Source organism: Oncorhynchus gorbuscha, linkage group LG02 (assembly GCF_021184085.1).
Source record: "Oncorhynchus gorbuscha isolate QuinsamMale2020 ecotype Even-year linkage group LG02, OgorEven_v1.0, whole genome shotgun sequence".
NCBI lineage: Eukaryota > Metazoa > Chordata > Actinopteri > Salmoniformes > Salmonidae > Oncorhynchus > Oncorhynchus gorbuscha.
The window spans coordinates 7,564,506-7,582,145 of NC_060174.1; the positions used below are offsets into that span (position 1 = coordinate 7,564,506).

Sequence of the window (17,640 nt, forward strand, 5' to 3'; positions counted from 1 at the left end):
TCTGTTGTATTACAGGAAGCTATCAGGGTAAAGTAGTTCTGTTGTATTACAGGAAGCTATCAGGGTAAAGTAGTTCTGTTGTATTACAGGAAGCTATCAGGGTAAAGTAGTTCTGTTGTATTACCGGAAGCTATCAGGGTAAAGTAGTTCTGTTGTATTACCGGAAGCTATCAGGGTAAAGTAGTTCTGTTGTATTACAGGAAGCTATCAGGGTAAAGTAGTTCTGTTGTATTACAGGAAGCTATCAGGGTAAAGTAGTTCTGTTGTATTACAGGAAGCTATCAGGGTAAAGTAGTTCTGTTGTATTACAGGAAGCTATCAGGGTAAAGTAGTTCTGTTGTATTACAGGAAGCTATCAGGGTAAAGTAGTTCTGTTGTATTACAGGAAGCTATCAGGGTAAAGTAGTTCTGTTGTATTACAGGAAGCTATCAGGGTAAAGTAGTTCTGTTGTATTACAGGAAGCTATCAGGGTAAAGTAGTTCTGTTGTATTACAGGAAGCTATCAGGGCAAAGTAGTTCTGTTGTATTACAGGAAGCTATCAGGGCAAAGTAGTTCTGTTGTATTACAGGAAGCTATCAGGGCAAAGTAGTTCTGTTGTATTACAGGAAGCTATCAGGGCAAAGTAGTTCTGTTGTATTACAGGAAGCTTTCAGGGTAAAGTAGTACCTCCTCCTCCTCCTCCTCCTCCTCCTCCTCCTCCTCCTCCTCTCACCTCCAGGAGCGCGTAGGTCGACTGGCCCCACAGCTGAAAGGTCTTGAGGTCTTCGGTGATCTGCTGTCACACACGCAGGCAAGAAATAAATATTAATACACCGTTACTATTTTGACATTTGAAAAATACTACAAGCTATTTGAAGAATAGTTATAACAGCACAAGCACACACAAAAAAGCCACACACACACACAGTCTCTCTTTCACGTTGAAACACACGTCCCTGTCACAGGATGTGTGTGATGCGGTTGATTACAGTCATTGTGGGTGTGTGTGGGATGCTGCGGCAGGAAGGTTGTTATGGAGTGGGGAGGACAGGCCGCGACGCCCCTATCGACACCCAGCACTGACAAAAAAAAACTCAGACCAAACCAAAATGGCAGCATTTTCCCAGCATCAGGCCTAATGTGAACATCAAAATGGCAGCATTTTCCCAGCATCAGGCCTAATGTGAACAACACACAGAAAGCCCTCCTCCATTTGAGCTTTGTGCTGGTAACACACACACAGGGCTGAGCCGGGGAATGGGGCAGAGGCATTCAGTCTCACAGTATTAGCTGAGAAGAGGAGGTTGACAGAAACCTTTATTATTGATGCCATGTGTTTCATAGAGTGCCTAAGTGCCTTCGTGGCTACACATTAAAATCCATTCCTTTAAATCTATACATTAAAGCCAATAGGCCCTAGACATCTAGTATAATGTGCAATAAAACACTCCTTAGTACAGATCTATTGATATAATCCATTCATTCTTTGAAAAAAATCCACTCCATAATCGGACAACCTTTCTGAAGTTCCACACCAGTCTGTATAAACCCCGTGGTTTCTGGTCTTTTTAAAACGCCTCGTGCTTTTCTCCAAAGACTACGCACACTAAAGCCTTGTGTGAAGCCAGTCAGAGTGACCACAGGTGATGAAACCGTGTCCAGCCAGCTAGGCCACTTCTCCACCTCCAGTCAGCCCACTGACACTGATGGCAGTGAGACAGATCTGGGTTACGCTCATTAGGGCATGCAAACCAATGAGGGTTTTGCAACTGGAAATGAAAACGTGGGTTTCTTATTGAACCAGGTCCAGGGACTACCTCCTTGATTCATTATATTTTTTTTTTGGTGCCTAATGAACGCAACCCTGAGGTAGTACTTTGGGTCGAACCAGAATACAGGACAGAACGTGTTAGGACCTCTGAATATGGACTTAGATGGGACAGGAGACACCTTGGTGTGTGAGAGTTAAAGAGAGAGACAGACCAGACACATCTGTCTGTGTACAGGGCAGGCTTCACATTGTCTCCATTCAGCCTATTTAACATTATTTTGAGAGAGGGAAAGAGCGACAGAAAGAGCGAGAGAGAGAGCGCAACAGAAAGAGCGAGAGAGAGAGCGCAACAGAAAGAGCGAGAGAGAGAGCGCAACAGAGAGAGCGAGCGAAAGAGAGAGCGAGCGAGACATTGAAATACAGAGAGAAGAGAGATAAATTAAGAGAAAGTGAACAAGGAGAGATGGAGAGTAAAAGAGTGAATAGTAACCTGCAATATCATTATCATTCATCCCCCTCAGTTATCGTCCGCCCTCCCTCTCTTCATTCATCCCCCTCAGTTATCGTCCGCCCTCCCTCTCATCATTCATCCCCCTCAGTTATCGTCCGCCCTTCCTGTTATCAATCATCCCCCTCAGAGGGAGAGAGAAAGAGCGATGGGTTTCCATGGTAACCTGGGATGGCATCGCTCCAGTGTTTGTGAAGTGCAGTGGGGATGTTTCATTGTGGGAAAATATAACTAGTGAGAGTGAGAGAGAGTGAGTGTCAGAGAGAGAGAGTGAGAGTGAGTGAGAGTGAGTGAGTGAGTGTCAGAGAGAGTGAGAGTCTGAGAGAGTGAGAGAGAGTGAGTTATTACCACGGGCGGTGTACTGACCGTCTGGTTATTACCACGGGCGGTGTACTGACCGTCTGGTTATTACCACGGGCGGTGACTGACCGTCTGGTTATTACCACGGGCGGTGTACTGACCGTCTGGTTATTACCACGGGCGGTGTACTGACCGTCTGGTTATTACCACGGGCGGTGTACTGACCGTCTGGTTATTACCACGGGCGGTGTACTGACCGTCTGGTTATTACCACGGGCGGTGTACTGACCGTCTGGTTATTACCACGGGCGGTGTACTGACCGTCTGGTTATTACCACGGGCGGTGTACTGACCGTCTGGTTATTACCACGGGCGGTGTACTGACCGTCTGGTTATTACCACGGGCGGTGTACTGACTGTCTGGTTATTACCACGGGCGGTGTACTGACCGTCTGGTTATTACCACGGGCGGTGTACTGACTGTCTGGTTATTACCACGGGCGGTGTACTGACCGTCTGGTTATTACCTGATTACTGTCTGGTTATTACCACGGGCGGTGTACTGACCGTCTGATGTATGTCCACAGGGTTATTGACCTGTCACACACACTGTCTGGTTATTACCACGGGCGGTGTACAGGATGTATGTCCACAGGGTTATTGACCTGTCACACACACACACACACACACACACACACACACACACACACACACACACACACACACACACACACACACACACACACACACACACACACACACACACACCTTTGTTTGTGGATATGAATCCACTCACAACCTCATTGATACGCACCTCATGGGTGATCTACAGTTTTTCTGGTGCATTACTCTCAACCTAACTTGACTGTCAGGTTTTTTGCAGCACCCTTTTATATCGCATGTAGAGAATGAGGAGTTTCTCGTGAAACCTAACTTTTTTTCTCTTTCCCTCTAAACAGACAACGCACAGTAGAACCTTGAGGTAGGAACCTATCGAGGTAGGAACCTATCGAGGTAGGAACCTATCGAGGTAGGAACCTATCGAGGTAGGAACCTATCGAGGTAGGAACCTATCGAGGAGGAACCTATCGAGGAAGGATACGTTCCCCCTCTCCCTCCCGTTCCCACCCGTTCCCCCTCTCCCTCCCGTTCCCACCCTCCCTCCCGTCCCCCCCTCCCCACTCCCGTTCCCCCTCTCCCTTCCGTTCCCCCTCTCCCTCCCATTCCCCCTCTCCCACCCTCTCTCTCCCGTTCCCACCCTCTCTCCCGTTCCCACCCTCCCGTTCCCCCCTCTCTCTCCCGTTCCCAACCTCCCGTTTCCCCTCTCCCTTCCCGTTCCCACCCTCTCTCTCCCGTTCCCACCCTCTCTCCCGTTCCCACCCTCCTCCCGTTCCCCCCCTCTCTCTCCCGTTCCCAACCTCCCGTTTCCCCTCTCCCTTCCCGTTCCCACCCTCTCCCTCCCGTTCCCACCCTCTCCCTCCCGTTCCCAACCTCTCTCCCGTTCCCAACCTCCCGTTTCCCCTCTCCCTTCCCGTTCCCACCCTCTCCCTCCCGTACCCACCCTCTCCCTCCCGTACCCACCCTCTCCCTCCCATTCCCACCCTCTCCTCCCATTCCCCCCTCTCTCTCCCGTTTCCCCTCTCCCTTCCCATTCCCCCTCTCCCTCCCGTTCCCACCCTCTCCCTCCCGTTCCCACCCTCCCTCCCTCCCGTTCCCACCCTCCCGTTCCCCCTCCTCTTCCGTTCCCACCCTCCCGTTCCCCCTCCCGTTCCCCCCTCTCTCTTCCGTTCCCACCCTCCCGTTCCCCCTCCCATCACCCCCCCTCTTCTTCGTTCCCACCCTCCCGTTCCCCCTCTCTCTTCCATTCCCACCCTCCCGTTTCCCCTCTCCCTTCCCGTTCCCCCTCTCCCACCCGTTCCCACCCCCGTTCCCCCTCTCTCTCCCGTTCCCACCCTCCCGTTTCCCCTCTCCCTTCCCGTTTCCCCTCTCCCTCCCGTTCCCCCTCTCCCTCCCGTTCCCCCTCTCCCTCCCGTTCCCACCCTCCCGTTCCCTCCCATTCCCTCCCTCCCATTCCCTCCCTCCCATTCCCTCCCGTTCCCTCCCTCCCTCTCCCCTCCCTCCCTCTCCCTCCCTCTCTCTCTCCCTCCCTCTCTCCCTCCCTCCCCCTCCCTCCCTCCCTCTCTCCCTCCCTTCCCTCCCTCTCTCTCTCCCTCTCTATCCTTCTCTCTAACTCCAAGCATCAATGAGCAGACAGACAGGCTTGCTGAAACCAGGGAGGGCATTCTTCATCAGGACAGACACGGCACAGAGACTCGCCAATGTATTCCCTCATTAGCAAGTACATGTGCTGCACACTTCAGTAAAAACCATGGGGACCACCCATGTAGTCATGCCCTCTCTAACAACCACACACAATAAAGAGAGCAGCTCTCTGGTGACTAAATAGTGAACGAGCTGTTTATTTGGCTCACTGATTTGAATAATGCTACTTCTGCTTTTTGCACTCCAGACAACAATTATCTGCTGATAAAGTTACAAAATCAATCTCCGAAGAGGGTAAATCCTCACTGCAGACACAACCAATAGCGGGGAAGGACAAGTCGTTCTGGTCCACGGCTCATTTTTGCAGTGTGTTAATTAAAAGAAAACATTTTTTGTTGTTGCAGGTAATCAAATCCTTTGACCAGGTAGAAATGTACTTGAACGCGCATTTCACATTCTGACAATGGCACCCTACTTTTAGGGTTTTCCATTGGAGATCAAAAATCATGGTCCAAGTGGAATTTTAAGCATTTTCAACAAAGAGTCATTTGGGAGCCAAATTCCAAACGACTCATAACGTGTGTAGTAAACTAACACAGTGCTGTCATTCAAACAACCCCCCCCCCTCATCTCACCAGTCTAAGAGACTTCATCCTCTGGTGCCATTCTACTTGCAGCACATCTAAAACACTAGTTGGTAGAGCATGGCGCTTGTAACGCCAGGGTAGTGGGTTCAATTCCCGGGACCACCCATACGTAGAATGTATGCACACATGACTGTAAGTCGCTTTGGATAAAAGCGTCTGCTAAATGGCATATATTATTATTATATATTAACACTAGTTCACTAGGAAACCAATCCTCACTCAGCCATATCCCACTGGGCACAGACGTCAATTTAACATCTATTCCATGTTAATATAATAATAATATATGGTTCAAAGCGTTACAGTCATGTGTGCATTTCTACGTAATGACATGGAAACAACGTGAGCTGAGGACAGCGTCATTGTAATGACATGGAAACAACGTTGAGTCAACCAGTGTATGCCCAGTGGGATATACGTCTTTATGTCTTTATGTGAAGTCATATCTAGAGCTAGTCATTTATTAACGTTGTAAGCTAGACGTTCTGATCTGTTGCATCAGCCTCAGTGCTTTTAAAAAAGGGTTTTTGATGCTAGTGGTTGTATTAATTTGAGATCTTTCACATCCCAGAACTGTCCAGCCTTTTATTTGGAATATTTATGTAATGCACAGAAGGACAAGTTGACCAATAGAACAAGTCAACTTTTGTATTATGGGGGAGAGTAGATTGACATAGGCTAGTGCTTTTGCTGTTCCTTAGGCCTACTCATCTTGTTGGCTGACGAAAAATAGGCGGTTCTACTAAAATCAATATGCTTCCCGGAATTCAATAAGAGGGGCGCACAGTTGTGTCCTCATTGTCTCTGTCTTCACTTGTAGCCTACTTCTTAACTGTGATAAGGACCCGATCACATAGTGACGATGGGCATTGGCTATTAAGAATTGAGATATCTGAGAGGCCCATGTGACTGAGAGGTGGTTTGGCGCATGGCAGCCTGGAGAAGGAAATTATAATCAGCTCAAGGGTACAACGGCCACTTTGGCTGCAACGGGCATGGATTTTTCTAGGGAACATTACGGCCACACAAGGGGGATGCCACCGGGATATTAGAGGCCTGGTGAGAATATTATCAAGTACTTGTCAAATTGTGAATGAGAGACTGATGAAGTGTGTGCAGCCTGTGCAATTAAACAAAAGTAGAGCTCATGCATTTCAGGTGACTTTTTCCAAATCATCATTAATCTCATCATGCAGCCTTACATTATATTAAAAATCTAAACATATAGACCAACATTTGTATCACACCTAAAGTTATAAGGAACTATAAATGAAGCAGATATGAGGACCTGGTTCCTTGTTAACCCCTCAAAACAGAATACATGCATGTTCGAACTCCCTTGGAAATCGTTTGGAGAAAATATCCTTTCCATTTTAAAATCAGCTATATTCAATTGAATTCTTCATACTATGAAACATATATTTTTGTTAAAGAATGCCACAGAATTCTAAGCAAATCTTGTCTGCTAAATTAACTATTGTAAGCCACAGCCATTAGGCATAGCCAGACCAGGGCCTAACATAAGGACAACTCAAGAGTATGTTATTCTGTTCTTCTGAAATGTACTACATGTTCTTCGTGTCAAGTTTCTTTAGAGACCTGTCTAAAATAAATAAGCCACTGATGTTCCAAAGGTCTATGCAGGAAACTAAAATGTGTTTATGTTAATTAACGGTCAATTACCGTGAGACTGGCAGTTATTTGCTTGACAATCACCGGCTGACAACATTTTGAGACCGCCAATGCCCTAGTTGTTATGCTTATGGACCATTATCGTGGCTTTGTTTACACTGACTATTCATTTAAGTTGCACTGTATTAAAATGGCTCCTAAACAACAAGTAAACGTTACCCATCGACAACAACATTGAACTCCAGCTGAGGTTATGTTCTCAGTCTACAGAGATAGTTGGGGAAACACACTGACACACTCAAATCCTTTTGACTTCAAAGACATGAGTAAAAAAAAAGAAATGAAGCTCTTATATCAAGCCATGCGCAGACAGACAGAGGAAGACCCGGAGATGAACGGAGAGAAAACAGGAAACAGACGTTGTAATGAAGGAGTGCCGGCAACAAAAAGAATGAGCGGCTGTTGTGAACACACTGCTGCAGTGCGTTTCAGAGGCCTGTAATTTTAAGATGGTAATATTCAGAGTCGAGGGGTAGGCAGGACCCGTAACAATGCCTCTCTGCCAGATCCAAAACCCTATGATCCTCTGGCCGCCACGTCCTTAGACGCTTCCACTAAAGCACAGTGACATCCCCACTAAACAGTGCCCGAAAAAGCCACTAAACAGTGCCCGAAAAAGCCACTAAACAGTGCCCGAAAAAGCCACTAAACAGTGCCCGAAAAAGCCACTAAACAGTGCCCGAAAAAGCCACTAAACAGTGCCCGAAAAGCCACTAAACAGTGCCCGGAAAAGCCACTAAACAGTGCCCGAAAAGCCACTAAACAGTGCCCGAAAAGCCACTAAACAGTGCCCGAAAAGCCACTAAACAGTGTATTCCGGTTGGTTGGAGGGATCTGAGCCTAACGAGTGCCAACGGGCAAGTCAGCATGAGTCATCTAGTTAGGACTGGGTCGTATTCATTAGGGCCACATCCTCCAGTTAGGACTGGGTCGTATTCATTAGGGCCACATCCTCCAGTTAGGACTGGGTCGTATTCATTAGGGCCACATCCTCCAGTTAGGACTGGGTCGTATTCATTAGGGCCACATCCTCCAGTTAGGACTGGGTCGTATTCATTAGGGCCACATCCTCCAGTTAGGACTGGGTCGTATTCATTAGGGCCACATCCTCCAGTTAGGACTGGGTCGTATTCATTAGGGCCACATCCTCCAGTTAGGACTGGGTCGTATTCATTAGGGCCACATCCTCCAGTTAGGACTGGGTCGTATTCATTAGGGCCACATCCTCCAGTTAGGACTGGGTCGTATTCATTAGGGCCACATCCTCCAGTTAGGACTGGGTCGTATTCATTAGGGCCACATCCTCCAGTTAGGACTGGGTCGTATTCATTAGGGCCACATCCTCCAGTTAGGACTGGGTCGTATTCATTAGGGCCACATCCTCCAGTTAGGACTGGGTCGTATTCATTAGGGCCACATCCTCCAGTTAGGACTGGGTCGTATTCATTAGGGCCACATCCTCCAGTTAGGACTGGGCCGTATTCATTAGGGCCACATCCTCCAGTTAGGACTGGGCCGTATTCATTAGGGCCACATCCTCCAGTTAGGACTGGGTCGTATTCATTAGGGCCACATCCTCCAGTTAGGACTGGGCCGTATTCATTAGGGCCACATCCTCCAGTTAGGACTGGGTCGTATTCATTAGGGCCACATCCTCCAGTTAGGACTGGGTCGTATTCATTAGGGCCACATCCTCCAGTTAGGACTGGGTCGTATTCATTAGGGCCACATCCTCCAGTTAGGACTGGGTCGTATTCATTAGGGCCACATCCTCCAGTTAGGACTGGGTCGTATTCATTAGGGCCACATCCTCCAGTTAGGACTGGGTCGTATTCATTAGGGCCACATCCTCCAGTTAGGACTGGGTCGTATTCATTAGGGCCACATCCTCCAGTTAGGACTGGGTCGTATTCATTAGGGCCACATCCTCCAGTTAGGACTGGGTCGTATTCATTAGGGCCACATCCTCCAGTTAGGACTGGGTCGTATTCATTAGGGCCACATCCTTTAGGACTGGGTCGTATTCATTAGGGCCACATCCTTTAGGACTGGGTCGTATTCATTCGGGACACATCCTCCTGTTAGGACTGGGTCGTATTCATTCGGGACACATCCTCCAGTTAGGACTGGGTCGTATTCATTAGGGCCACATCCTCCAGTTAGGACTGGGCCGTATTCATTAGGGCCACATCCTCCAGTTAGGACTGGGCCGTATTCATTAGGGCCACATCCTCCAGTTAGGACTGGGCCGTATTCATTAGGGCCACATCCTCCAGTTAGGACTGGGCCGTATTCATTAGGGCCACATCCTCCAGTAAGGACTGGGTCGTATTCATTAGGGCCACATCCTCCAGTTAGGACTGGGTCGTATTCATTAGGGCCACATCCTTTAGGACTGGGTCGTATTCATTAGGGCCACATCCTCCAGTTAGGACTGGGTCGTATTCATTAGGGCCACATCCTCCAGTTAGGACTGGGTCGTATTCATTAGGGCCACATCCTCCAGTTAGGACTGGGCTGTATTCATTAGGGCCACATCCTCCAGTAAGGACTGGGTCATATTCATTAGGGCCACATCCTCCAGTTAGGACTGGGTCATATTCATTAGGGCCACATCCTCCAGTTAGGACTGGGTCGTATTCATTAGGGCCACATCCTTTAGGACTGGGTCGTATTCATTAGGGCCACATCCTCCAGTTAGGACTGGGTCGTATTCATTAGGGCCACATCCTCCAGTTAGGACTGGGTCGTATTCATTAGGGCCACATCCTCCAGTTAGGACTGGGTCGTATTCATTAGGGCCACATCCTCCAGTTAGGACTGGGTCGTATTCATTAGGGCCACATCCTCCAGTTAGGACTGGGTCGTATTCATTAGGGCCACATCCTCCAGTTAGGACTGGGTCGTATTCATTAGGGCCACATCCTCCAGTTAGGACTGGGTCGTATTCATTAGGGCCACATCCTCCAGTTAGGACTGGGTCATATTCATTAGGGCCACATCCTCCAGTTAGGACTGGGTCATATTCATTAGGGCCACATCCTCCAGTTAGGACTGGGTCGTATTCATTAGGGCCACATCCTCCAGTTAGGACTGGGTCGTATTCATTAGGGCCACATCCTCCAGTTAGGACTGGGTCGTATTCATTAGGGCCACATCCTCCAGTTAGGACTGGGTCGTATTCATTAGGGCCACATCCTCCAGTTAGGACTGGGTCGTATTCATTAGGGCACACGGTAGCAGTTCAGGTGGTCCCCTTCCTTTTTCAGTCCGCTTTCCTCTGTTCAGTGCCTAATGAATACGACCCAGGCAGTCATATAGCATCCCTTCTTCAGAGCTACTTATCCTCGTACACAGAGGGGGAGACTGAGGAGAGACGACCATTTTAGCTTCAGTGAACTGGCGCTGATGGGAACACAGCAGGGGCGCGGGGGGGGTACACTACGCCTTCCTCTCAACTTATTTGATTCGACTGTCTCTGTCACAACCACTAAGGACGGATGCTGGAGAAGGTATGTGTGTGTGTGTGTCTGTGTGCGGCACCTGTTTGTGTGTGTGTGTGTGTGTGTGTGTGTGGGGAGGTAATGCCTCCAAGGGCAGCCTGATGCTACCTTTTATCGACATCCAGCAGTGAATATGAGCCTGTCTTCAGTCTCAGAAAATGGAGAATTTAAGGCTTCCTTTACCTAACCAGCTGATACACTAACACTACATCTCTCAACTAAGGTGAAGTCCCAATTATCTCTCCTTCCTCCTGAAGTGTGGTCTTGTTCACTACTTCCAACACATTTTAAAATCATTGGATTGGTGTAAGTATGGGCGGGGAGTTTTCATATACCTGAAAGGAGACATTGGGACTAGGGACAGACACAGTTTAATCAAATATCCGAACAGACGTTAGTATCCAACTACTTGACTTGAGTATTTTGACAATGAAAAAGCTTTGTCTGAATTACATTTGAATGATCCTTGTGACATTGTTATCTACAAGGATATACCATGACATTTAAAATGCTTAAATTTAAAAACAAAACTTTTGATTGTAGTTTTTATAACCGTGCGTTGAACTACTTGCTGTACATCTAGCGCTGCAGTCAGTTTATCATCTTCCCACCCTTAAATATTACATGTACATACCTAACAAAGTTTCCACAAGACCTGACAATGATCAATGCAAAACACTCACTTTTTTTGTAATCAGAATCAGTTCTATCATGGGTGAAAATCTGACTTTGCTTTTCACAGGTAGTCAAAACTACCGGTGAAAATAAGTCCGTCCTGTTTACCTCTGCCACGTGCATTTGCACCATGAAAAATGTTGACTATCCGGGTATCCGGAAAATGTCATGTTATTCGAATAGTAAAACCATTTCAAAATAGCCATCCTTAATTGGGACGTATCCCTTCCAACCGAGAGGCTGAGCCAGCATCCAGAGTAAATGTTGTAGCCTAAACTGCTCTTTGAATACTGAGCTAACATCCAGAGTAAATGCTGTAGCCTACATTTTTTACATTTTACATTTAAGTCATTTAGCAGACGCTCTTATCCAGAGCGACTTACAAATTGGTGCATTCACCTTATGACATCCAGTGGGGCAGCCACTTTACAATAGTGCATCTAAATCTTGTGGTCCTTCTGTAGCTCAGTTGGTAGAGCATGGCCCTTGTAACGCCAGGGTAGTGGGTTCTCCCGGGACCACCCATACGTAGAATGTATGCAACATGACTGTAAGTCATAAAAGCTAAATGGCTTTTATTATTATTATTATCTTTTAGGGGGGTGAGAAGGATTACTTTATCCTATCCTAGGTATTCCTTAAAGAGGTGGGGTTTCAGGTGTCTCCGGAAGGTGGTGATTGACTCCACTGTCCTGGCGTCGTGAGGGAGTTTGTTCCACCATTGGGGGGCCAGAGCAGCGAACAGTTTTGACTGCTCTTTGAATGCTGAGGAAGTTACTGAGTAAAAAAGAAAATAGGGAGAGTTGCTTTGCCTCTGTCAAAAATATAGAAAAGGGTCTGAAAAAGGTGCTCATTGAAAATAAGGTTTGAAATAGACTTATATAAAATTTTTGTAGCAGTTTGGAAATGATCTCTTTCAATGATAATAATCATGATTGTTCTCAATCTACAGGCTAAAGAGGCACAGAATGGAGAGCAATGCTAATTCATACAGGCCTTCATTAAAGAGAGGTCCCCTCGTTAAATCACTCACACACTGCAATTAGAGAAGGACCAGGAAGCACACAACTTTACGACCTTATATAAAACGTTAGACCAAGCACATATCTCTCTCTCCAGAACAAGACTGCATGTGATCAAGACTATATTGAGGGTCTAGATGTGGGTGATGTCTGTCTGTCTGTCTGTCTGTCTGTCTGCCTGCCTGCCGGTCTTTAGCAAATGGAAAAAGGCTAACTTTAGGCTAGAGGCTACAAGTCTTGGTAGTTCCTGGTAGGTCTGCAATCCTAAAATGACACAGAAAGAGCTGAAATGCACTGTGCTCCCAGTTTGAGCCCTCATTCACGGAGACACCACACTCGAGAGGAAACCACTAGGCCTCAATGAATAAAGACCCAGGGTAGTGTTCATTAGGGCGCAGATAACGTTTTAAAACGTCTTGCAACGGATAACAAAAATGTGCGTTTCTTATTCACCAGACAGCCTTGCATCACAGGGAGCCATAAGAACAGTCAGGTGACATCCTGGCTTTAAAACCACACTCCTATTCATTAGACACTAAACAAAATAAAAACTTACTGAAACAGAAGGCAACACCTGAACTTGCTTGTTTGTATTTTCTGTTACAAAAAGTTTTGCTGTTTTGTCCTAATGGATAGGACCCAGGGGGAGGTAAAGCAAAGTGGGGTTATTTGCTTGGAAGCCCTTTACAGGAGGTTTCCTTGTAAAGAAACAAGGAGGTACCCTCTATATCCCCTTAATCTCTTTCATCACCTCCTGCCTTTAAAATGGGAAAACATGAAGCCTTTGTCGGAGGGCCCAGTAGGATGGAAGAGCAGTCACAGAGTAGTCAAGGGCCTGGGAACCGCGGTGGGCCCAGTAGGACGGGGTCTGGAACTTGGACTGGCGGTAGCAACTGGATGCCAACAGCTTGCAGAAAGGGGGGGGGGCGTGAACTGTGAAAAGGCTCTTGGAGAATGAGGAGAGAGAGAACACCAATGTAGGTGTGGGTAAGGAGGACTTGCATTTATTTCCGAGAAGTCGGCTACAGCAACTAAGTTACCACAACAGCTAGTTTGAAGCTACAGTGTCAAATCTTTTCTACCTCATTACCACCCGGTTTCGAATTGTACCACAGAAGAGAGAAAGAGGGAAGAGAAGAAGAGAGGGAAGAAATGACAGCTTTCTGGCATTCCGCATCCTCTTTATATCTCGGCCTGGAATCTTAGAGCCCCGGTCTGACCACGCTACAGACTAGCATTTGATTTACTGTAGCTTTTAGCCCAGGAGAGGGAAAGACAGAGTGCTCGGAGGTTAAGTGGCAGAGATGTGGGAACCCTACAACACAACACAATCCAGTCTTTCTCTTTGTGTTCCATCCTTTTGCTCTGACCCGTTCACACATATGTTGTTTTGAACATACAACCTTGAGAGAGTTGTTTTTCTCAGATTGTGTTTTTTTTTATTTAGACAGGGAGTCAATGCTGAGACCAAGGTATCTTTATTCAGACAGAGTGTGAATGCTAAGACCAAGGTGTCTTTATTTAGACAGGGAGTCAATGCTGAGACCAAGGTGTATTTATTTAGACAGGGAGTCAATGCTGAGACCAAGGTGTCTTTATTTAGACAGGGAGTCAATGCTGAGACCAAGGTATCTTTATTTATACAGGGTGTGAATGCTAAGACCAAGGTGTCTTTATTTAGACAGGGAGTCAATGCTGAGACCAAGGTGTCTTTATTTAGACAGGGAGTCAATGCTGAGAACAAGGTGTCTTTATTTAGACAGGGAGTCAATGCTGAGACCAAGGTGTCTTTATTTAGACAGGGAGTCAATGCTGAGACCAAGGTGTCTTTATTTAGACAGGGAGTCAATGCTGAGACCAAGGTGTCTTTATTTAGACAGGGAGTCAATGCTGAGACCAAGGTGTCTTTATTTAGACAGGGAGTCAATGCTGAGACCAAGGTGTCTTTATTTAGACAGGGAGTCAGTGAATGCTGAGACCAAGGTGTCTTTATTTAGACAGGGAGTCAATGCTGAGACCAAGGTGTCTTTATTTAGACAGGCAGTCAATGCTGATACCTAAAAATACACAATAAAATGCACATTCAGATATGTTATACAAAACAATACACAAAAAGCTAAACACAATCATAAAAAACAGACACATTCTTCTGTAAAAAGGTCCCCAAACACCCGTCTGAAATTACCTAGAGGCACCAAGTCATCCCATTTTAAAGTGCATTGTAGATCATTCCACACGTAAGGTGCAAGGAAATTAAAAGCGGATTTATCTAACTCTCTAGACGCCAAAGGAGTCTCCCGCCTTGCGTGGTAGGAAGGGCGTCTCGTGTGGTAGGGGGTTGTAGTTTAAAAGCCCAGAGTAAATCTCTCCTTCATGTGTTAAGAGTTGCTTCACATTAGTAGCTTTTTGCTTGACACAAGCTATCAAATTGGGCTCATATTTCTGGTAACGCCATGAAAATGTCTCAGGCCTTTTAGTCAGTGGCCATTTAAAATACTTATTTGAATCCTAAGAGCAACCAATAGACCATCTTATCTATCCTCCCATGCTATCGTCGTTGTATAGCTAACAAGACTTATTCTGTAGTCCAGTATTCGGTCGATTGAACCAGGTTGACTTGGATGTGAAGCAAATACTATTTTCTGAAATACCAGGTGGGCGGGATTTTCACTTTTGTGCAATCTGGAAAACTGTCAAATCCCTCTAGGGTCCAACTTCCTCCTCTCTGCCACAACATATGAATTCAGACACAGGCCACATTACGGAAGAAGAAAAAATGCCTCCACTGATGCATTTAAAAAGCATGTTATATCATCTTTCTTTGAGAAAGAACTTTAAGCCTATTCACAAGGATATTGGGCTGGATGCCGATAGGGGAAAGTTGCTGAATGATGAAATCAATGATTGTCAAAGCTTTTCATTTAGGCTATTGACAGAAAAAAGAAGTCCTGAATGCTTTTTAAATGTATTTTTATTTAATTAGGCAAGTCAGTTAAATAACAAATTATTGTTTACAATGATGACCTACCCCGGCCAAAGCCTCCCCTAACCCGGACGACACTGGGCCAATTGTGCGCTGCCCTATGGGACTTCCCGATCACGGCCGGTTGTGATGCAGTTCGGGATTGAACCCAGGTCTGTAGTAACGCCTCTAGTGCTGAGATGCAGTGGGTTAGGCTGCAATAGAAGACAATAAAAACCACAGGGGCCGACCAATTGGATCCTGGTCTGCTTAAGTGTCCAGAGCCCATCATTGTTGGCTCAATAACCCACATTTCACATTGTTATCAGGAAATATGAAATATTCCAAAAGTATGGAAATCATCTCTTGTGCTGCCACTCCATAAAGACGGGGAAAGTAGTGATCTCAATAAATATCACCCCATTCCAAGGCTTCCTTGTCTATGATTCTAGAATCCTTGGTAAATGTACAACTGTGCTAAAAAAAATATCTGAGTAATGTATTTAGAATATAAATCAATCAGGGTTTAGTCCTGAACATAATACTATTACAACAACCACTACAGTCAGGGTTCAGTCCTGGACAACAACCACTACAGTCGGGGTTCAGTCCTGGACAACAACCACTACAGTCGGGGTTCAGTCCTGGACAACAACCACTACAGTCGGGGTTCAGTCCTGGACAACAACCACTACAGTCGGGGTTCAGTCCTGGACAACAACCACTACAGTCGGGGTTCAGTCCTGGACAACAACCACTACAGTCGGGGTTCAGTCCTGGACAACAACCACTACAGTCCTGGGGTTCAGTCCTGGACAACAACCACTACAGTCGGGGTTCAGTCCTGGACAACAACCACTACAGTCGGGGTTCAGTCCTGGACAACAACCACTACAGTCGGGGTTCAGTCCTGGACAACAACCACTACAGTCGGGGTTCAGTCCTGGACAACAACCACTACAGTCGGGGTTCAGTCCTGGACAACAACCACTACAGTCGGGGTTCAGTCCTGGACAACAACCACTACAGTCCTGGGGTTCAGTCCTGGACAACAACCACTACAACAACCACTAGTCGGGGTTCAGTCCTGGGGTTCAGTCCTGGACAACAACCACTACAGTCGGGGTTCAGTCCTGGACAACAACCACTACAGTCGGGGTTCAGTCCTGGACAACAACCACTACAGTCGGGGTTCAGTCCTGGACAACAACCACTACAGTCGGGGTTCAGTCCTGGACAACAACCACTACAGTCGGGGTTCAGTCCTGGACAACAACCACTACAGTCGGGGTTCAGTCCTGGACAACAACCACTACAGTCGGGGTTCAGTCCTGGACAACAACCACTACAGTCGGGGTTCAGTCCTGGACAACAACCACTACAGTCGGGGTTCAGTCCTGGACAACAACCACTACAGTCGGGGTTCAGTCCTGGACAACAACCACTACAGTCGGGGTTCAGTCCTGGACAACAACCACTACAGTCGGGGTTCAGTCCTGGACAACAACCACTACAGTCGGGGTTCAGTCCTGGACAACAACCACTACAGTCGGGGTTCAGTCCTGGACAACAACCACTACAGTCGGGGTTCAGTCCTGGACAACAACCACTACAGTCGGGGTTCAGTCCTGGACAACAACCACTACAGTCGGGGACAACAACCACTACAGTTCAGTCCTGGACAACAACCACTACAGTCGGGGTTCAGTCCTGGACAACAACCACTACAGTACAGTCCTGGACAACAACCACTACAGTCGGGGTTCAGTCCTGGACAACAACCACTACAGTCGGGGTTCAGTCCTGGGGTTCAGTTCCTCCTGGACAAACCACTACCAGTCCTGGACAACCAAGTCGGGGTTCCACAACCACTACAGTCGGGTTCAGTCCTGGACAACAACAACCACTACAGTCGGGGTTCAGTCCTGGACAACAACCACTACAGTCGGGGTTCAGTCCTGGACAACAACCACTACAGTCGGGGTTCAGTCCTGGACAACAACCACTACAGTCGGGGTTCAGTCCTGGACAACAACCACTACAGTCGGGGTTCAGTCCTGGACAACAACCACTACAGTCCTGGGGGGGTTCAGTCCTGGACAACAACCACTCAGTCCTGGACAACAACCACTACAGTGTCCTGACAACAACCACTACAGTCGGGGTTCAGTCCTGGACAACAACCACTACAGTCGGGGTTTAGTCCTGGACAACAACCACTACAGTCGGGGTTTAGTCCTGGACAACAACCACTACAGTCGGGGTTTAGTCCTGGACAACAACCACTACAGTCGGGGTTTAGTCCTGGACAACAACC

At 47.1% G+C, this 17,640-nt stretch overlaps 1 long non-coding RNA gene across 3 annotated transcripts in view; it reads right to left on the minus strand.

Annotated features, from left to right (window-relative positions):
- Positions 1-690: 690 nt before the first annotated feature.
- LOC123996642 overlaps positions 691-17,640 on the minus strand; it is a 39,435-nt gene continuing 22,485 nt past the window's right edge. For 2 of the 3 annotated variants that reach the window (XR_006832020.1, XR_006832021.1), the window contains exon 3: positions 14,278-14,418. This is a non-coding gene — a long non-coding RNA (uncharacterized LOC123996642). Of the gene's footprint in view, positions 778-14,277; positions 14,419-17,640 lie in introns of those variants that run through there. The other variant, XR_006832022.1, reaches the window with a different exon arrangement.